Here is a 23,693-nt window from a genome sequence, read left to right on the forward strand (position 1 = left end):
ATATATATATATATATATATATATATATATATATATATATATATATATATATATATATATATATATTTGTCCTACTACTATATAGTAGCTTTACTCAAATCAGCATTTACCTTTCGTGCACATTATTTATGAATGAGTTTGGCAAAAACTTTCTTATTGTAAGTACACTTGTACTTTCAGTTTTGTTACTTGAAATATGTTTCCCAATAAGTTGCTTTTCCATGATGGGCGTAACTTGCTGACATTATAAAATATTCCATTGCTACCTTTTGACAAAATATTATGAATTGATTTATGAAGCACAAAAAACAGTAGCAGTTCGGAGGGCTACTTCACATTACCACTCGCATGAAATGTTCTTCGCAAAGTGATAATGTGAAATAGTTGTGCAATATGCACATTCTGCTCTTGAACTTGCAATTACAAATACACTTGATGGCAATGCATCCATGTGTAAAATTAAACAATGTTGTGGTTAGTATAGACTAAATTGATCGGTGGCACGGGTATTTTGCTAGTACTTTTAATAAGTTTGGACACTACGAACCAATCTATGGTTAGATGGTTAAGAGGTGAGTGGTATCCCCAATCCACCAGGGTTCAAGCCCTAAACTTAACATCCGCGCTCGTATTATTCCTAGATTTATTTCAGGCTTTTGGTGATGTTTGTTCAGTGGGAGAAGACGTTCCCACCGACAGCGAGGCGCCTATGGTGACTTCATAGAATCTCAAGATGTTATACCAGCTTAGTCTCTCGGAGGTGCTCATAGGGATACGGTGTGCGTGTGTGTGTTCATAGGGATAAGGGCGAGATGGCAATGCATCTATGTGTAAAATTGAACAATGTTGTGGTTAGTATATACTAAATTGATCTGTGGCACGGGTATTTTGCTAGTACTTTCAATAAGTTTGGACACTATGAACCAACCTATGGTTAGATGGTTAAGAGGACTTCCCGCAAAAAAAAGATGGTTAAGAAGACAGTGATATCCCCAACCCATCAGGTTCAAGTCCTAAACTTAACATTGGTGCTCGTATTATCCTGGATTTATTTCATACTTCCGGCGATGTTAGTTCAGTGGGAAAAGACGTTCCCACCGACAGCGAGGCGCCTATCGTGACTTCATAGAATCTCAAGATGTTATGCCGACTCAGTCTCTCGGAGGTTCTCATATGGGATAGAATGTGCGTGCACGTGTTCATAAGGATAGGGGCGAGTATATGCTCGTGTATGTGAGCAATTTCAATTGTATTGTGTTTGAAAAGAAAAAAGTTGGACACTCATAGCACATGCTTACAAACCATGGAGCCATTTGGTGTGGTGGTTGCTCATCATAAATTGGTACCGAGTCGGAGACTGGATTATGCAAAACAGTGCAGCATATCCTATTTGGCGCTTTAGGCGCCCGTTGTAGGCCATTTTGCAAACAGGCGCCTGAAGCACACATCCTCCTGCGAGCTGGCCATTTTGCAAACGGGCGCATGAAGCACACGTCCATCCTGCAAGCTGGGCTAGCCTGTTACGTCCCTCCTGCGAGCTAGGCTGGCCCGTTTTGCTTTTTTTTAACAAAAAAATTGAGCGCACCATGGAGAATCGAACCCAAGATCTCACATACTCGACGAACAGCACTAACCACCCAACCACAAAGCCTGAAGAGATAACTTCTCCCTTTCCGTCCTCTTATACTTTTTCTCTTTTTCTTTTTATTTTTTTTCCATTTTTCTTTTTCTTTTTATTTTTCTATTTTCTCAAATTTTGTGAAATTTTTCTAAAATCAATGAAATTTGTAATTTTTCAGAATTGATGATTTTTTTCAAAGTCTATGAAGTTTTTAATAATCATTGAACTTTTTTAAAAATTCAATGAACCTTGTTTTAAATCGATGAACTTTTTTCAAATTTGTGAACTTTTTCCAGAATTGATGAAATTTTTCATAATTGATGAGCTTATTTCAAAATTGATGAACTTTTTTCCAAGTTCGATGAACTTTAGAAAAATAGATGAACTTTTTTCAAATTTGTGAACTATTTTTTGTATGATCGTGAACTTTGTTTTGACATCTGTGAACTATCAAACTTTTGCTTCAAATTAAAAAAAAAATCACGTTTTGTGCAATAAATAGCGTGTATACTATTGTTCTTATATGAGCGATGTACATACTGACTAGCTTGTAGTAGCTCGAGTGGTAGCCTGACGAGTTTACAGGTGTGCGACGGCATGGGCTCGATTCCGCGTGCAAACACTTTTTGGTGTGTTTTTTTGCTCTGCGATGCGCGTTCATGGGCCCGGCCAGAAGACGCTGCCGCGAGCGCCCATTACGCTCCGGGGCTCCTAAATAGCGCTCACTCGCTCCTTCTGCCTGCAACTATCCTTTTTTAACCGCTCTCTCCTCTTAGTGAACGACCAGAAGAAAAAGATTAATGGATTTTGGTTCGGAAATGAAACCAGATACTAGTTCTTTTACGATTTTGAAAAAGTTTGTGAACTAAAAAAACATTGAGGACTTAATTTTTCTATCATCAATTTTAAAAAATGCGTAAACTTTAAAACATATTTTAAAATATATATTCAAGAATTTTTAAAAAGGTTGAGGTATTTAAAAAAGTATTCATAAACTCGAAATATTTTGTGTTTTCCAAAGCAATATTCCTAAAATTCTAAAATATTTTATGAATAATAAGGTTAATTTGTTAAATTGTTTTAGATATACTTTAGAATAATTACATGAATTTAAAATTCTTAAATAACTTTTAAGAATACATGTGAATTTTAAAATAGAAATAAGAAAGAAAATAGAAAATGGGAACTCAAAAAGAAGAGAAACATAAACAGAAAATCGTAAGATAAAAAAAGGGAAAAGAGATGACGAAGCAAACCAGAAAAAAACTGATAAAAAACATTAAAAAACAGACAATAAAATCATAAGAACTAGGGGTATGTATCATGCTGGTTCGCCCCATGCGCAGAATGGATTTTGAGTACCGTTCTCTACAGCAAGTGGTAAATTAAAATCACTAATTAAGGGGTCGTTCTTGCAAAGATCAATTTTTATCTTTTTCAATGGGACAATTGTGGTACGCCACTTCTTGCAATATGAGATGCCGTTAGAAAAAACTTCTTGCAATCAGAGAGTTCTGGTAATCTTTCCTTCCATATCTGATGGTTGACTTATTTTTGTTTTCTTTGTAGATTCATTTTAGTTTCGAAAAGAAATATATCTTGAAACACGTGTCTAAATTACGAACTGTTTTCACGTCGTGTTTCTCATGTTAAAATCTTTGAAACTAGATCTCATGCTGATAAGTTTCAATGAACGTTCTTAGAGCAAATATATGCTCCCAACGTTAACTAGCCAGTGCTCCTCAATTAGTTCTTCCAAGTAGTATGACCATTCACGCTCCCAATTACATTAACCTGCATTGTCAACCTGAACTAATCCGTACTCCCATCTAATACTAACTTATGCTCCTCAATTTGTACTTCCAAGCAGTACTATCATATGTGCTTCCGACTGTACATCCAACAAACACTAACGTATACTACCCACTTGGATCACCATGTGCTCCCTATGTGTACTAACATGTGCTCCCACAAAAGGTGAAGTACAACTGTGATAGTGCTGCCGCGTGAAGCGCACATATACTACACTCCGAAAGCACAAGTGTGATCCCATGCGAGAGCAAAAGTGTAGTCTCACGTAACTCCACATAAAAATTAGAAATTAGAATATCAAAATATGAAAAGAACAAAATAGAACACCAAGAAAAATCAAAAATCAAAACCATTTCGATGGAAAAAGCATCCCTCATACGACATGACGATGCTGGAGCAGACCACGTCCCGGGTCAAAAAAAAGTTCCCTCGCAGGGGGGTGGGGGGCAGCGCTATGTCTCGCTTATAGCTAGACCTAATGTGCTCTCGTGTCAGGCTTCTCCTTAATGGGTCGGCCTCATTTTTTGGGTTCTTTATTCATTTATTTACTTTTATTTATATATATTTCTGAAAAACTGTACATAAAAACGTCTGAAAATTATGTCTATAAAGAAAATGTTTCTCATGTACACTGAAAATGTATACAAAAATTATACAATATGTGTACAAAAGTTGATCATGTATTAAAAAAATTAATCAAGCATAAAAAATGTAAACAGGTATTTGAAACATGTTAATCCAACATTGGAAAATTGTTAAAAGTGTATCAAAAAAAGTTGACCATGCATTAATCAAATGTCATTTGACCATGTATTCAAAAAATGTTAATCTTGTATTTGAAAAATGTTAATCAAGCATTTGAAAATGTAAAAAAAATGTGTATAGAAAAAATGTTGACCATGTATTAAAAAATGTTAACCGAGCATTTGAAAAATGTTCAATGTGTAGAAAGAAAAGGTTTCTCATGTATACAAAAAATATACAATGCGTGTGAGAAAAGTTGGCCATGTATCTAGAAAATGTTAATAAAGCATTTGAAACAATATTGACAAGTATTTGAAAAATGTAATCAAGCATTTGAACAAATGTTAAATGTGTATAGAAAAAATGTTGACCATGTATTAAAAAAATGTTAATCTTGTATTTTAAAATAGTTGATTGTGCATTTGATGTTATTCTTGTATTTGGAAAATGTGAATCAAGCATTAAAAATCGTTTATATATAAAATGTTGACCATATATTAAAAATATGTTAAACTTGTATTGAAAAAATGTTAACATGTATTAGAAAAAGATTCTTGACGTATATAAAACATGTAGAATGAAAACCAAAACAGACAAAAAAAAATGAAACTCTAAAAAGAAACCAAAGAAAAAAGAAAATGGATGAAACAAGTGCAAAAAGAATGAAAAACAGAAAAATAAAGTAAACAAACCAAAAAAGGAAAAATAGAAAACCATTGAAAAAAAGAATGAAAAGAAAAAAATCAGTTAATACAGAGAAGGAAAATATGAACCAAAGAAATCATAGGAAAAGAGAAAGAAAAGGAAAAATCCCTGTGAAATTGAGAAAAAAAAGAGAAAAACCAATGAAAAATAAAAAAACATAGAAATCCCTTGTAACAACGAAAAGTAAAAAAATGAAATATAAAGAAACGGAAAAATAGAAGAAAACTGGACGAGAACCAGCGAACCACACAGGACGAATCGAGCTTAGAAAAAACAGCAAACGGGTCGACCCAGAAACATCAGAGGAGGAAAAACCTTCAGCGAGTCCAGAGCTATTCTCGCTATAAGCGAGAAACAACCCTCACGCTCGAATGGAGACTTATAAACAACCCAAAAGTCAATGAGCGGTGGAATTTTGAAAGCAGCTTGTCATCCAGAGTGTGGAATTTTGCAAGCTAAGTTGGGTACTCACCCGTCACAAATTTGGTGACCAATCATTGATGGCAGGGACATATCGCAGAAGGGAGTCGTGATGAGGATAGGTACCGGAGAAAGAACATTCATATGGTAACATAGTTAGATTCCGAGGGGAGACATACTTTGGCCTATCACATCCCTTGTGGTGGATCCAGTGACATATGTGTCTGAACTAATAGAGCTGACTGTTGGAAATATGCCCTAGAGGCAATAATAAAATGGTTATTATTATATTTCCTTGTTCATGATAATTGTCTATTGTTCATGCTATAATTGTGTTATCCGGAAATCATAATACATGTGTGAATACATAGACCACAACATGTCCCTGGTGAGCCTCTAGTTGACTAGCTTGTTGATCAACAGATAGTCATGGTTTCCTGACTATGGACATTGGATGTCATTGATAACGGGATCACATCATTAGGAGAATGATGTGATGGACAAGACCCAATCCTAAGCATAGCGCAAAGATCGTGTAGTTCGTTTGCTAGAGCTTTTCCAATGTCAAGTATCATTTCCTTAGACCATGAGATCGTGTAACTCCCGGATGCCGTAGGAGTGCTTTGGGTGTACCAAACGTCACAACGTAACTGGGTGACTATAAAGGTACACTACAGGTATCTCTGAAAGTGTCTGTTGGGTTGACACGGATCGAGACTGGGATTTGTCACTCCGTATGACGGAGAGGTATCTCTGGGCCAACTCGGTAATGCATCATCATAATGAGCTCAAAGTGATCAAGTGGTTGGTCACGGGATCATGCATTACGGTACGAGTAAAGTGACTTGCCGGTAACGAGATTGAACAAGGTATTGGGATACCGACGATCGAATCTCGGGCAAGTAACGTACCGATTGACAAAGGGAATTGTATACGGGATTGATTGAATCCTCGACATCATGGTTCATCCGATGAGATCATCGTGGAACATGTGGGAGCCAACATGGGTATCCAGATCCCGCTGTTGGTTATTGACCGGAGAGGCGTCTCGGTCATGTCTGCATGTCTCCCGAACCCGTAGGGTCTACACACTTAAGGTTCGGTGACGCTAGGGTTGTAGAGATATTAATATGCGGAAACCCGAAAGTTGTTCGGAGTCCCGGATGAGATCCCCGACGTCACGAGGAGTTACAATCTTTGAACTTCTGAACATTTATTGAAATTTGTGAACAAAATTTGAAAAACTGAAATATTTTTTAATTTCTAAAGAATTTATATAAAATGAAAATGATAAAGGAAAGAAAAAAGAAACAAAGAAAATAAAAAACGTAAAAGGAAAGAAATCTGAAAAAATATATAGAAAAAACAGGAAAATAACGAAAAAGAAACAAATGTAGGCATAAAACCGGTTAAAGAATCTTCCCCTACCTTCTAGAAGGTTCCTAGAACGAGAAAATACCGACTAGAACCTTCCCAAAACCGCCCAGCACTGTAGCATGTACTTTGCTGACAATTGGGCCGGCCCATGTCATTCGCTGGTCGCTCCGTCTGTGCGAAGTGTCGACAATCTGCCCCAGAACGCGGCAGATAGGACCGGAGCAAGCTCGCTTTGTTTTCTATTAACAGAAAGAAAACAGTCTAGTTAACCTGGCCTTTAATAAAAGGTTAACTTAAATTTGAAAATGACTGGAAAAGTCAACAATTTTTAGGAAAAGTTCACATAGAAAATGAAAAAAGTTCATCGACTATAAAAGATGTTCATCAAATTTGGAGAAAAAGTTTATTGAATTTGAATAAAAATTTAATCGATTTGAAAAAGGTTCATTAAATTTGGAAAAAGTTTATCAATTCTTTTAAAAAGTTCACAAATTTGGAAAAAAGTTCACCGCTTTAGTAAAAATATTCATAATCTTAAAAAAGTCAACAAACATAAAAAAAGGTTCGCAAATTTTAAGAAAAAGTTCATCTAATTTGAACAAAAAACCATCATTGTTGAAAAAAATGTTCATCAATTTGAATTAAAAGTTCACCGATTTTTTAGAGGAGTTCATCGGATTTGGAAAATGTTCATCGAATTATAAAAAGTTCATCGATATTGAAAACAGTTCACCGAATTACAGAACGTCATAAAATCCGCTGAACTTTTATCATCGAATTAGAAAAAGGAAAAACAGAAAAGGAAACCAAAAAAGAAAAGGAAAAAGAAATAGAAAGAAGAAAGGAATAAAAAGGTTGTACGTAGTCACATCGATTGCTTTAGTGTAGTGGCTATCGTAGCTGGCCTCAACTTGCAGATCGGTTGTTCGAACCTTCTGTGCGCACATTTTTGCATCGATTTAAAACAGAAAAATGGAGGTAATATGGGCCGGCCCAGCGCAGCGCGAGGGTGTGCGCCCGTTTGGGCTAGCGTTCGGCAGATCCGATTTGACGCTTGTTAGCGTCAAAAGGTTGTCCCTTCGCTGAAGCGAATCTTTGGTTGGGCCGGCCCACGTACAGCTTTCGTGTGTTCGTTGTTGGCTGTCTCTTCCTTCGCTGTTTCCTGCCGTTTTCTTTTTCGTTTTTCTTTTGTGGTTTTTCGCTTCCTTTTTTCAATGTTTTGTCCGGTTTTCTGAGGTTTTGTTCTGTTTTTTTGTTTTGGTTCCATTTTCCTTTGGTTTTTCCTTTTTCGTTTATTTTCTTTTATCCTTTTTCTTCCTTTTTTTGTGTGTTATATAAAAAGTTCACCGCGTATTACGAAAATGTTCATTGTATATTAAGAAAATCTTCACCGTATTTATGAAAAAGCCATCAGGCATTAGGAAATGTTCATTGTGTATTACAAAAATGCTCATCATACATTTAACAAAATGTTCACGATATATTAAGGAATTGTTCAACGTATTTAAAAAAATGTTCATTGTGTACTTAAAAATGTTCAGCATATATAATGAGAATGTTCAATGTGTATTTAAAAATTATTCATCGTATATCACAAAAATGTTCACTGTGTATTTAAAACTATTCAGCGTATATCACAAAAATGTTCAATTGTATTTAAAAATTATTCAGAGTAAATAAAAAATGTTCAATGGTGAAAAACTTTCGGTTTTTTTTATGCTGCGTTTATAGTTCTTAGAGGTTCGCGCGGCAATTAATCACAATTGTTTAGTTGGTGTAGTGGTAAAGTTCAGTTACTCAATATTCTGAGGTTGTGAGTTCGAGTCCTCCATGGGACGACAATTCCTGTATGACGCTCGTGTGCGTCAAGTCGGCGTGGCTTCGCCCAAGCTTCGCCTCGCAACAACCCCGTTTTGCGCCGGCCCAGACTTGTTTCACTATGTAAGTGCATCTAGTGCCACCCCTAGTTGGTTTTGGAGTATTGACGACAAACCTGGTTGAGGGACAAATGTGTTTGTGAGAATTGCAGTATAACACATGTAGTAGTCCCTCATTGATTCGGTTTACCTACCAGAGATGACCCCTAAAAATGTGTGAAGACATTGAAGACAATGGTGGTTTGTGAAGATATTCACAATGAAGACTATGACATGAGAAGACATCGCATGAAGACTATGGAGTGCGAAGACATAGCTGTTTCATAGTTTCCTTTTCTTCTTTGTTGAGTCATAGGAACCACCGTACTGTTAAGTGGGGTCCAAGTGAACAAAGTCAGAGTGAGTGAAGTGATGCTCAACCAAATCCTATGTCTTCGAGCAAAGACAATGAGAGCAAATCTTATCCAGAGCTGGATGAGTCAGCTTTACTTGTAGCCCTAGTCAAGCTGCCGCGTGTATTTGAAATTTGACAGTTGGAACACGTGTCAATTCCTTAGTGACCCAGGGTCATTTCGGACAAATTAGGTCGGGTTGCCTAGTGGCTATAAATAGCCCACCCCTACATCATAAATTGATGGCTGGTCACCTCCGAAGCATTTGAGAGAGAGATCCTTGCGAGGACAAAGCCCAAAACACTCAGAGCCCAAAGAGTGTTTGGCATCACTGAAGTCTTTCTGTCCGCGTGATCTGAAGACTTGTTACACTTGAGGACTGTGAATCCTCCAGCCGGTTAGGCGTCGCGTTCTGCGTATCCAAGAGTCATTGTGGATTGCCGGTGAACGAAGTCTGTGAAGGTTCGGAAGTCTACCTTGAAGACTTACCGGAGTGATTGGGCGAGGACTAAGTGTCCTTAGCTCAAGGGGAATAAGGTGAAGACGCGGTCTTCTGAGTTAAATCTCAGCCTTCCTAACCAGACGTACAGTTGTCACAGCAACTGGAACTGGTCCAACAAATCCTTGTCCTCACCAAGAAACTAGTTCTATCTCTTACTCCGCTTTACTTACAGTTTGTCTTCGTGAAGTCGTCGCCTGCTTGCATTATCTGTTTGACTTCACTGTGTGATGACTATTGCTGTTTGGCTTCATACTATCTTCCATCCTGATCCATACTGCCTAGCTGCTAATAGTCTTCGTGCTTTCACTTCATTGAATACTTGACTATGGCTTGCCTAGTGTAGTCTACCTTCCACTGCATGTCAATAGGTTCGTTTCTATTGTTTGTCTTCGAAACTCCCATGTTTTGAAGACTTTTATAAAAATCGCCTATTCACCCCCCCTCTAGTCGATAACTAGCACTTTCAATTGGTATCAGAGCAAGGTACTCCCTTGTTCTGTGTGATACGGTTTAACCACCTGGAGTTTTAGCTATGTCGACTGCAAGGATAATCAAAGTCTCCGCTGCGTGCCCTGTCTTCGATGGCACTGATTACCCCTCCTAGAAGAATAAGATGCGCATGCATCTTGAAGCCATTGATGTCGATCTATGGTATGTCGTCAAGAACGGCGTTCCCAAGACTGGTGAAGGTGTCACCCCTGCTGATGTCAAGAAGTTCGTTCAACTGGATTCTATTGCCAAGAACATCATCTGTGGTCATCTGACCAAAGGACAGTATGGTCGTGTGAGTGCTCTGGAAACCTCGAAGCTAGTCTGGGACTGGCTCTCCAAGGTCAACGAAGGCGTCTCAACCCAGAGAGACTCAAGGACCAGTGTTCTTCGCAACCTCTTCAACCGCTTCAAGAGAAATGACAATGAGAATGTCCAGCTCACGTTTGATCGCCTCACTGACATCACAAATGAGCTTCATGCTCTTGGCGCCACTGAGATCACCAAGCATGAAATCGTCAAGACACTCCTGAGATCACTTGACAGCTCGTTTGACACCCTAGCCCTGATGATTCAAGAACGCCCTGACTTCAAGACACTCGATCCGTCTGACATACTTGAGAGGCTCAACACACATGAGTTTCAGCTATCTGAGAAAAGAGACATCTATGGTCCCAACTATGGCCGAACTCGCGCTTTGAAGGCAAAGGCTGTTTCCTCATCTGAAGAAGAATCTGACTGCAGTTCTGGAGATCCTGAAGACATTGGAAAGGAGCTTGCTATGCTTGTGAAGAAGTTCCAGAAATTCACTAAGAAGAAAGGCTTCAGAAAGTCTTCACGATCCAGCTCAAGAAATGATGAAGTTTCTACTCATGACCACAAGAAGAGAACATGCCACAAGTGCAAGAAACCTGGTCATTACATCTCTGAGTGTCCACAGTGGGACAATGAGAACGACAAGAAGAAGAAGAGCAAGGAATATGATTCTGATGACAAGAAGAAGAAGAAATCCTCAAAGTCTTCTTCCAAGTCTTCATCGAAGTCTTCATCACACAAGAAGAGCTCATCTGGCAAGGCTCGTGCTTTTGTTGGCAAGGAGATGGATTCAGAGGAGGAGTCTGCTTCTGAGGAGGCGGAGGTGGAGTCTAAGGAGGAGTCCGACTTCGGTGTTGCAAGTCTGGCTCTAGCTACAGCCTATGTTGCCAAGTCCATCTTCAACACTGAAGACAATAGCTCCATCACCAACGCTGATGCTAATGATAAGGACGACTCTTCTCCCACCTACTGCTTCATGGCACGTGGTGCCAAGGTAAACTCATGCGATGCTTACTTTCAAACATCAAGTGAAGATGACTCTGATTGTGAATCTAAACCTAGCTACAAAACACTTGCTAAAATTGCAACTGAACAACAGAAAGCTATGGAACATATTCAAAAATTGCTAGACAAAAGCGATGACCTGTTGGACGCGGAAATGACCCGATCTCAGTCCTTAATTGAAGACATCAAAAATCTTCATGCTAAGTACGAGGAACTTGAAAGTCGCCATGAAACGCTCTCAACAACTCATGAAAATCTTTCCTACGATTATCTTGAAAGGAAGCAAGAGTTTGAGAAATTGAGAGCGGCTCCTGAAGATCTTCAAAAGGAGAACGAGTCACTTCGCGCTCAACAGATCAGTCTTGCTCAGGAAGGATTTGAACCACCATGTCTAAAATGCCTTGAGCGTGATAACGCTACTTCTGTTGCTGAATGTTCTACTGCTGCTACTGTTGCAATATCTTCAACTGCTGATGTGGTAACTAACCCCTCTGCTGAGGATACCACTACTATTGCTGATGAAAATGCTAGGTTGAAGACATTGCTTGAGACGGGAATGTACAAAAGTCTCAAAGGGCATCAGACACTGTGCGATGTCCTCAAAAAGAAGATTCTGAACCGAAACCCTAGGAAAGAGGGTGTTGGGTTCGAGAGGAAAATGAATGTTGATGGTTCTTACTGGAAGCCTGAGTAGTACCCCAAAACCACATGGGTTGCTGCAAAGGGACCTTCAGTGGATCCATCCACCTTATCTGGCTTCACTTGTGCTAACCCGATTATCATTGATGAATCCTTTGATGCAAACTATAAACTGTTTAAGAATCAGAAAGGTGAAGTGTTTGCCAGGTATATTGGTACTAACTGCAGGAATGGGCCACCTATGAAGAAGATCTGGGTGCCCAAAAGGTGTCTTGAGAATCTTCCTGTGAATGTCATCATGACACTGTTGGGGAACGTAGTAATTTCAAAATTTTCCTACGCACACACAAGATCATGGTGATGCATAGCAATGAGAGGGGAGAGTGTCATCCACATACCCTTGTAGACCGTTAAGTGGAAGCGTTATGACAACGCGGTTGATGTAGTCGTACGTCTTCACGATCGACTGATCCTCAGTACCGAACGTACGGCACCTCCGCGTTCAGCACACGTTCAGCTCGGTGACGTACCGCGAACTCACGATCCAGTAGAGCTCGAGGGAGAGTTTCATCAGCACGATGGCGTGGTGACGATGTTGATGAAGCTACCGTCGCAGGGCTTCGCCTAAGCACCGCTACGATATGACCGAGGTGGATTATGGTGGAGGGGGGCACCGCACACGGCTGGGAGAGATCAATGATCAACTTGTGTGTTCTAGGGTGCCCCTGCCCCCGTATATAAAGGAGCAAGGGGGGAGGCCGACTGGCCCCTATAGGGCGCGCCAGGAGGAGGAGTCCTCCTCCTAGTAGGAGTAGGACTCCCCTCTTTCCTACTCCTACTAGGAGGGGGAAAGGAAGGGGGAGAAGGAGAAGGAAAGGGGGGCGCCGCCCCCCTTCCTAGTCCAATTCGGACCAGAGGGGGAGGGGGCGCGCGGCCTGTCCTGGCCGGCCCCTCTCTCTCCACTAGGGCCCAACAAGGCCCATTAACCCCCGGGGGGTTCCGGTAACCCCTCCGGCACACGGTAAAATCCCGATTTCACCCGGAACTCTTCCGACGTCCAAATATAGGCTTCCAATATATCAATCTTTATGTCTCGACCATTTCGAGACTCCTCTTCATGTCCGTGATCATATCCGGGACTCCAAACTACCTTCGGTACATCAAAACATATAAACTCATAATACCGATCGTCACAGAACTTTAAGCATGCGGACCCTACGGGCTCGAGAACTATGTAGACATGACCGAGACACGTCTCCGGTCAATAACCAATAGCGGAACCTAGATGCTCATATTGGTTCCTACATATTCTACGAAGATCTTTATCGGTCAAACCGCATAACCATATACGTTGTTCCCTTTGTCATCGGTATGTTACTTGCCCGAGATTCGATCGTCGGTATCTCAATACCTAGCTCAATCTCGTTACCGGCAAGTCTCTTTACTCGTTCCGTAGTGCATCATCCTGCAACTAACTCATTAGTCACATTGCTTGCAAGGCTTATAGTGATGTGCATTACCGAGAGGGCCCAGAGAGACCTCTCCGACAATCGGAGTGACAAATCCTAATCTCGATCTATGCCAACTCAACAAGTACCATCGGAGACACCTGTAGAGCACCTTTATAATCACCCAGTTACGTTGTGACGTTTGGTAGCACACAAAGTGTTCGGTAATCGGGAGTTGCATAATCTCATAGTCATAGGAACATGTATAAGTCATGAAGAAAGCAATAGCAGTAAACTAAACGATCAAGTGCTAAGCTAACAGAATGGGTCAAGTCAATCACATCATTCTCCTAATGATGTGATCCCGTTAATCAAATGACAACTCATGTCTATGGCTAGGAAACTCAACCATCTTTGATCAACGAGCTAGTCAAGTAGAGGCATACTAGTGACACTATGTTTGTCTATGTATTCACAGATGTATTATGTTTCCGGTTAATACAATACTAGCATGAATAATAAACATTTATCATGATATGAGGAAATAAATAATAACTTTATTATTGCCTCTAGGGCATATTTCCTTCAGTCTCCCACTTGCACTAGAGTCAATAATCTAGATTATACAGTAATGATTCTAACACCCATGGAGTCTTGGTGCTGATCATGTTTTGCTCGTGGAAGAGGCTTAGTCAACGGGTCTGCAACATCCGTATGTATTTTGCAAATCTCTATGTCTCCCACCTGGACTTGATCCCAGATGGAATTGAAGCGTCTCTTGATGTGCTTGGTTCTCTTGTGAAATCTGGATTCCTTTGCAAAAGCAATTGCACCAGTATTGTCACAAAAGATTTTCATTGGACCCGATGCACTAGGTATGACACCTAGATCGGATATGAACTCCTTCATCCAGACTCCTTCATTTGCTGCTTCCGAAGCAGCTATGTACTCCGCTTCACACGTAGATCCCGCCACGATGCTTTGTTTAGAACTGCACCAACTGACAGCTCCACCGTTCAAGGTAAACACGTATCCGGTTTGCGATTTAGAATCGTCCGGATCAGTGTCAAAGCTTGCATCGACGTAACCATTTACGACGAGCTCTTTGTCACCTCCATAAACGAGAAACATATCCTTAGTCCTTTTCAGGTATTTCAGGATGTTCTTGACCGCTGTCCAGTGATCCATTCCTGGATTACTTTGGTACCTCCCTGCTAAGCTAATAGCAAGGCACACATCAGGTCTGGTACACAGCATTGCATACATGATAGAGCCTATGGCTGAAGCATAGGGAACACTTTTCATTTTCTCTCTATCTTCTGCAGTGGTCGGGCATTGAGTCTGACTCAACTTCACACCTTGTAACACAGGCAAGAACCCTTTCTTTGCTTGATCCATTTTGAACTTTTTCAAAACTTTGTCAAGGTATGTGCTTTGTGAAAGTCCAATTAAGCGTCTTGATCTATCTCTATAGATCTTGATGCCCAATATGTAAGCAGCTTCACCGAGGTCTTTCATTGAAAAACTCTTATTCAAGTATCCTTTTATGCTATCCAGAAATTCTATATCATTTCCAATTAGCAATATGTCATCCACATATAATATTAGAAATGCTACAGAGCTCCCACTCACTTTCTTGTAAATACAGGCTTCTCCAAAAGTCTGTATAAAACCATATGCTTTGATCACACTATCAAAACGTTTATTCCAACTCCGAGAGGCTTGCACCAGTCCATAAATGGATCGCTGGAGCTTGCACACTTTGTTAGCTCCCTTTGGATCGACAAAACCTTCCGGTTGCATCATATACAACTCTTCTTCCAGAAATCCATTCAGGAATGCAGTTTTGACATCCATTTGCCAAATTTCATAATCATAAAATGCGGCAATTGCTAACATGATTCGGACAGACTTAAGCATCGCTACGGGTGAGAAAGTCTCATCGTAGTCAACTCCTTGAACTTGTCGAAAACCTTTCGCAACAAGTCGAGCTTTGCAGACAGTAACATTACCGTCAGCTTCAGTCTTCTTCTTGATGATCCATTTATTCTCTATGGCTTGCCGACCATCGGGCAAGTCAACCAAAGTCCACACTTTGTTCTCATACATGGATCCCATCTCAGATTTCATGGCCTCAAGCCATTTTGCGGAATCTGGGCTCACCATCGCTTCTTCATAGTTCGTAGGTTCGCCTTGGTCAAGTAACATGACCTCCAGAATAGGATTACCGTACCACTCTGGTGCAGATCTTACTCTGGTTGACCTACGAGGTTCGGTAGTAACTTGATCTGAAGTTTCATGATCAATATCATTAGCTTCTTCACTGATTGGTGTAGGTGTCACAGAAATCGGTTTCTGTGATGAACTACTTTCCAATAAGGGAGCAGGTACAGTTACCTCATCAAGTTCTACTTTCCTCCCACTCACTTCTTTCGAGAGGAACTCCTTTTCTAGAAAGGATCCATTCTTAGCAACAAATGTCTTGCCTTCGGATCTGTGATAGAAGGTGTACCCAACAGTTTCCTTTGGGTATCCTATGAAGACACATTTCTCCGATTTGGGTTCGAGCTTATCAGGTTGAAGTTTTTTCACATAAGCATCGCTGCCCCAAACTTTAAGAAACGACAACTTTGGTTTCTTGCCAAACCAAAGTTCATAAGGCGTCGTCTCGACGGATTTCGATGGTGCCCTATTTAACGTGAATGTAGCCGTCTCTAAAGCATAACCCCAAAACGATAGCGGTAAATCAGTAAGAGACATCATAGATCGCACCATATCTAGTAAAGTACGATTACGACGTTCGGACACACCATTTCGCTGTGGTGTTCCGGGTGGCGTGAGTTGCGAAACTATTCCGCATTGTTTCAAATGTAGACCAAACTCGTAACTCAAATGTTCTCCTCCACGATCAGATCGTAGAAACTTTATTTTCTTGTTACGATGATTTTCCACTTCACTCTGAAATTCTTTGAACTTTTCAAATGTTTCAGACTTATGTTTCATTAAGTAGATATACCCATATCTGCTCAAATCATCTATGAAGGTGAGAAAATAACGATACCCGCCGCGAGCCTCAATATTCATTGGACCACATGCATCAGTATGTATGATCTCCAACAAATCTGTTGCTCGCTCCATTGTTCCGGAGAATGGCGTTTTAGTCATCTTGCCCATGAGGCATGGTTCGCAAGTACCAAGTGATTCATAATCAAGTGATTCCAAAAGTCCATCAGTATGGAGTTTCTTCATGCGCTTTACACCAATATGACCTAAACGGCGGTGCCACAAATAAGTTGCACTATCATTATCAACTCTGCATCTTTTGGCTTCAATATTATGAATATGTGTATCACTACTATCGAGATTTAATAAAAATAGACCACTCTTCAAGGGTGCATGACCATAAAAGATATTACTCATATAAATAGAACAACCATTATTCTCTGATTTAAATGAATAACCGTCTCGCATCAAACAAGATCCAGATATAATGTTCATGCTTAATGCTAGCACCAACTAACAATTATTCAGGTCTAAAACTAATCCCGAAGGTAGATGTAGAGGTAGCGTGCCGACCGCGATCACATCGACTTTGGAACCATTTACCACGCGCATCGTCACCTCGTCCTTAGCCAATCTTCGCTGAATTCGTAGTCCCTGTTTCGAGTTGCAAATATTAGCAACAGAACCAGTATCAAATACCCAGGTGCTACTCCGAGCATTAGTAAGGTACACATCAATAACATGTATATCACATATACCTTTGTTCACCTTGCCATCCTTCTTATCCGCCAAATACTTGGGGCAGTTCCGCTTCCAGTGACCAGTCTGTTTGTAGTAGAAGCACTCAGTCTCAGGCTTAGGTCCAGACTTGGGTTTCTTCTCCTGAGCAGCAACTTGTTTGCTGTTCTTCTTGAAGTTACCCTTTTTCTTCCCTTTACCCTTTTTCTTGAAACTGGTGGTCTTATTGACCATCAACACTTGATGCTCCTTCTTGATTTCTACCTCCGCAGCCTTTAGCATTGCGAAGAGCTCGGGAATTGTCTTATCCATCCCTTGCATATTATAGTTCATCACAAAGCTCTTGTAGCTTGGTGGCAGTGATTGAAGAATTCTGTCAATGACACTATCATCCAGAAGATTAACTCCCAGTTGAATCAAGTGATTATTATACCCAGACATTTTGAGTATATGTTCACTTACAGAACTATTCTCCTCCATCTTGCAGCTGTAGAACTTATTGGAGACTTCATATCTCTCAATCCGGGCATTTGCTTGAAATATTAACTTCAACTCCTGGAACATCTCATATGCTCCATGACGTTCAAAACGTCGTTGAAGTCCCGGTTCTAAGCCGTAAAGCATGGCACACTGAACTATCGAGTAGTCATCAGCTTTGCTCTGCCAGATGTTCTTAACATCGTCAGTTGCATCTGCAGCAGGCCTGACACCCAACGGTGCTTCCAGGACATAATTCTTCTGTGCAGCAATGAGGATAATCCTCAAGTTACGGACCCAGTCCGTGTAATTGCTACCATCATCTTTCAACTTTGCTTTCTCAAGGAACGCATTAAAATTCAACGGAACAACAGCACGGACCATCTATCTACAACAACATAGACAAGCAAAATACTATCAGGTACTAAGTTCATGATAAATTAAAGATCAATTAATCATATTACTTAAGAACTCCCACTTAGATAGACATCCCTCGAATCATCTAAGTGATCACATGATCCATCTCAACTAAACCATGTCCGATCATCATGTGAGATGGAGCAGTTTTCAATGGTGAACATCACTATGTTGATCATATCTACTATATGATTCACGCTCGACCTTTCGGTCTCAGTGTTCCGAGGCCATATCTGCATATGCTAGGCTCGTCAAGTTTAACCCGAGTATTCTGCGTGTGCAAAACTGGCTTACACTAGTTATATTTGAACGTAGAGCTTATCACACCTGATCATCACGTGGTGTCTCGGCACGACGAACTTTCGCAATGGTGCATACTCAGGGAGAACACTTATACCTTGAAATTTAGTGAGGGATCATCTTACAATGCTACCGTCAATCAAAGCAGAATAAGATGCATAAAGGATAAACATCACATGCAATCAATATAAGTGATATGATATGGCCATCATCATCTTGTGCCTTTGATCTCCATCTCCAAAGCACCGTCATGATCACCATCGTCACCGGCGCGACACCTTGATCTCCATCGTAGCATCGTTGTCGTCTCGCCAACTATTGCTTCCACGACTATCGCTACCGCTTAGTGATAAAGTAAAGCAATTACAGGGCGATTGCATTGCATACAATAAAGCGACAACCATATGGCTCCTGCCAGTTGCCGATAACTCCGTTACAAAACATGATCATCTCATACAATAAAATATAGTATCATGTCTTGACCATATCACATCACAACATGCCCTGCAAAAACAAGTTAGACGTCCTCTACTTTGTTGTTGCAAGTTTTACGTGGCTGCTACGGGCTGAGCAAGAACCGTTCTTACCTACGCATCAAAACCACAATGATAGTTCGTCAAGTTAGTGCTGTTTTAACCTTCTCAAGGACCGGGCGTAGCCACACTCAGTTCAACTAAAGTTGGAGAAACCGACACCCGCTGTCGGCGTTCTAGGAACGGGGGTCCCCAGACTTGCCTGCCTGCAGCCCACGGCGTGGCTAAGCAAGTAGGCCGTACGGCCCATCTTCATCAACAAGGCATCCAAGACCCTCGCGAGGATCCAAGCCTCGCGAGGCGGACGACGCAAGACCTCCTCTGGAGTAGCCTAGCCAGGCAGGCTCACGAGGAGCGGAGATATCAAGGTGGGGCAAAACCTCACGAGGCCCTCATGACGTGAGCCATGACGCACGACACCAGGCGGGCGCCAGCGCGCGCAGCGTCCTTATTTCCTCTTTGGTGCTATATAAGGAGGCCAGCGCAGGCGAAGAGTACCGAGGCATCAGGCAAAGGTTGCTATATTGGTGCAAAGAGACCAAGACCAGGAGGACGGCGAGACGGAGGTCATCGTGGAGCCCAAGACGACGTCACCACCAGAGCTTTTCGCAGGCGAAGACCGCTTTTGTCAGGATAGCTTGTACTAGCTACCCCCCTTCAAATTTGCCCGCCGTTGTTGGCTCCCTTCCCGCTCGATATTTGGGAAGAGGACCAGGGCCTATATAAGTAGAGCTAGCCATCACAGTAGGGGCATCGAGCAATTCACCCAGCTCTCACCCACACAAGTTAGCCAGGCACAAGAACACCTCAACCTCAGGAGGCTGTTCTTCCCCTTGTACTGTTCATCATCAGCCCAAGAGGCAATCCACCACCACCACACTGGAGTAGGGTATTACACCTAAACGGTGGCCCGAACCAGTATAAACCTCGTGTCTTTCTGTGTTGCGAGTTTGTCGAGTTCGTCCGCGAGATCTTAGCGAGCTAGGGCGTAGATCGGTAGGAGGGAAAGACTTCGCGCGCACCCCAGTGTTCGAACCTTAAGGGTTTGCCGGACCCCACATCCGACATTTGGCACGCCAGGTAGGGGTGCGCCGGAGCTCCTCTCCACCAACCTGCGCCCCGTGCCGCCGCACTTCGCTCCCATGGTAGGTGCCCCGCCACCCACCTCTGCGGCCGACACCAGCAGCAGGGAGTCTGGGTACCGAGCCCTGGCCCCTGCCCTGCGGCGAGTGCAGTGGCCGACCAAGTTCAAGCGGGAGATGCCGCCATGTTACGACGGCGCGGCAGACCCGGCGACGTTCCTGCTGGCGTACGAGGAGGCCGTCCTCGAAGCCAGAGGCGACGACAAGATCATGGCCAACTGGTTCCCCATGGCCCTCGCCGACGAGCCATGTGCCTGGCTGCTCAATCTCCCGGGATCCACGGTGGCATCCTGGGGGGAACTCCGCAACCTCTTCACCATGCGCTATGCGGTGCCGGCGCGCCACGCAGTCGCGGCACTACTGGGTGGCTCCCAAGCACCGCCTTCAGATTGCCACGTCAAACCTTTCTTCTGTCAGATTGGGGCAGCCTCCAAGCGCCCGGGGGCTCCGCCGGGTTGGGCTGCGCCGGAGGCCGACCTCACCTTCGGCTCGGAAGATCACCCTGACTCCACCGCCGGCTCCGGCATGCTCCCAATGCTCTGCACGCCCACCATCTGCAACGTGGCCGTCACCAAGACCCTCATCGACGGCGGTGCCGGCCTCAACTTGCTCTCCGTAGAAGCCTTCAGCTTTCTCCACGTGCCGCTCGAGCGGCTCAACCTCAGCAAGCCTTTTTCGGGAGTGGGTGGTGGAGCTGCCCACTCTCTGGGGCAGATCCGCCTCCCTATCACCTTCGGCACACGCGACAACTACCGCACTGAGCTGGTGGACTTCGACATCGCCCGCATCGGTCTCCCATGCAACGCCATCCTCGGGTACCCAGCTCTCGCTCAGTTCATGGCAGCGACCCATCCGGCCTACAACCTCATGAAGATGCCAGGAAGCAAGGGCATCCTCACCATTAAGGGGGACACTAAGGAGGCCGTGATGGCGCTTAGGCTCGCCTTCAAGACCGCGGCGGCAGCACAGCCGGCCAGCGCCGGTACCCACGAGGCCAAGGAGGCCACGCCTACCAAGAAGAAGCAGTTGTTCACCCAAGACAAGGCGGAAACCAAGCAGGTGCCAGTCAACGAGGACGGGTCTTCAGGGGCCTCCTTCACCATAGGAGCCGGCCTTGACCCGGGACAAGAAGAAGCCTTGGTGAGGTTCTTGCGCGCGAACAAGGAAATATTCGTGTGGGAGCCCAATCAGCTGGTAGGGGTCCCGAGAGAGGTGATCCAGCATCATCTAAGGGTATGCCCGAACACACGCCCCGTGAAGCAGTGAGCCAGACGGCAGTCCACTGAGAAGCAGGCCTTCATCGTCCAAGAGACACGCAAGCTGGAGGCGGCAGGCGCCATTCGGGAAGTTCGATATCCTGAATGGCTGGCAAACCCTGTCGTAGTGCCGAAGAAAGGCGGGAAGGAACGGATGTGCGTCGACTTCACCAACCTTAACAAAGCTTGCCCCCAAGATCTGTTCCCCCTTCCACGCATTGATCAAATCATCGACTCCACCGCCGAGTGCGACTTGCTATGTTTCCTGGATGCGTTCTCTGGATACCACCAAATCAAGATGGCGGTGGAAGATGTGGAGAAGACAGCTTTCCTAACACCATGTGGGGTGTACTACTACACCTGTATGCCCTTCGAGCTGCGCAACGCAGGCGCCACCTTCCAGCGGTTGATGCACATCGCCCTAGGGCGGCAGCTCGGAAGGAACACAGAGGCTTACGTCAACAACATAGAGGTAAAGTCTCGCGAGGCGAGGACATTGATTCAAGACTTGGAGGAGACCTTCAAGAGCTTGTGCCAAGTGAACTTGAGGCTTAACCCGGAGAAGTGCGTGTTTGGCATCCCCTCCGGCAAGCTACTAGGGTTCCTCGTATCCCACAGAGGGATCGAGGCGAACCCGAAGAAGATCAAGGCCATCGAAGACATGAGCCCGCTACAGACCCTCAAGGAGATGCAGAAGCTAGCAGGGCGGGTGACCGCGTTAGGGCATTTCATCTCCAAGCTAGGCGAGCGCGCCTTACCCTTCTTTAAGCTCATGAAGAAGAAGGGCCCGTTCAAGTGGACCCCGGAGGCCGACCGGGCCTTCCAAGACCTCAAGAAATACCTCACCAGCCCCCTGGTGATGGTGGCACCGCGGCCTCTCGAGCCTCTGGTACTCTACCTTGCCGCCACCCCGTACTCCGTCAGCGCGGCGCTGGTGGCGGTTCGGGAGGAGCGCCAGGACAAGGGTGTGCCGCGCCAAGCCAGAGCTTATGTAGCGCAGGGTCAGGAAGGCGCAGCAAAGCCATCAGCGGCGGAAGACCAAGCTCAGCAGGGCAACATCGCAGAAGCTCCTGAGGGCGGTCAGGTCTCAGGAAACCCACCACCTCAGGATATGCCACAATCTCCGCAGGACCAGAGCCCCGACAGTGTGCCAGCCCTCGTCGAGCACCCGGTGTACTTCGTCAGCACCGTACTGCGGGACGCGAGGGCGCGCTACCCCATGCCGCAAAAGCTCCTTCTCGCACTCTTGGTGGCCTCGCGCAAGCTACGGCACTACTTCCATGGCCACCCCATCAAGGTCGTCTCAGCCTACCCATTGGAGAGGGTACCCAGGAGCCCTAACTCAGCCGGAAGGGTCGCTGAATGGAACATCGAGTTGCAAGCATTCCAGTTGAAGTTTAGTACTACCAGGGTCATCAAGGGAGCCGCGCTCGCCGATTTTGTGGTAGAATGGACAGATGCCCCGGCTCTTGAGGAAGGAGAAGACCGGTCCACCTCCCCAGGAAGCGAGGCACCAGACGGCTGGGTCATGTATTTTGATGGCGCCTTTGCGCACCAGGGCGCATGGCTGGAGCAGTGCTCATCTCGCCCACTCAGGACAAGCTCTACTACGCCGTGCAACTCTGCTTCCAGCACAGCGAGAAGGTCTCCAACAATATCACAGAATACGAAGGCCTCATAGCTGGCCTGAAGGCTGCGGCGGCTCTAGGGGTGAAGCGCCTCACCGTCAGAGGCGACTCGCAGCTCCTCGTCAACTTCTCCAACAAGGTGTACGAGCCAAAGGATGAGCACATGGAGGCCTACCTTGCGGAGGTGCGCAAGATGGAAAAACAGTTCTTGGGCCTGGAGCTACAGCACGTGCCCCGGGGCACCAACAAGGAAGCCGACGACATCGCCAGGAGAGCATCCAAGCGGCAACCGCAAGAGCCCGGCGTCTTCGAAGAGCGGCTCTTCAAGCCATTAGCTACGCCACCTCTTTCAAGCACGACTTAGCCTCGGGAGGAGCTCCCACAGCCCCCGGTCACGGGAGCCCCGACTTGTGGCCCGACCTCAGGAGCTCGACTGCTCTTGGCACTCGAGTCCCAGGAGGAATGCTGGACTAAGGAATTCAAAGAGTACTTGATGCACGGGACGCTGCCGGAGAAGGAAGAGGATGCGGAGCGCGTGGCACGGCAAGCCATGGCATACTGTATCCAAGACGGCGAGTTATACAGGAAACGACCGAACGATGTCATGCTGCGCTGCATCTCCGGCGATCAAGGAAGGGAGCTGCTGATTGACATACACGACGGGGACTGCGGGCACCACTCGTCGTCACGGACCCTCATCGGCAAGGTGTTCCGCAGTGGATTCTATTGGCCTACAGCGCTCAACGACGCGGCCGAGTTGGTGAAGTCCTGTGAAGCTTGCCAATTCCATGCCAAGCAAATCCATGAGCCTGCTCAGGGCCTCCAAACCATCCCGCTCACATGGCCGTTCGCA

Source organism: Triticum aestivum, chromosome 1D (assembly GCF_018294505.1).
Source record: "Triticum aestivum cultivar Chinese Spring chromosome 1D, IWGSC CS RefSeq v2.1, whole genome shotgun sequence".
In the NCBI taxonomy this organism is placed as follows: domain Eukaryota; kingdom Viridiplantae; phylum Streptophyta; class Magnoliopsida; order Poales; family Poaceae; genus Triticum; species Triticum aestivum.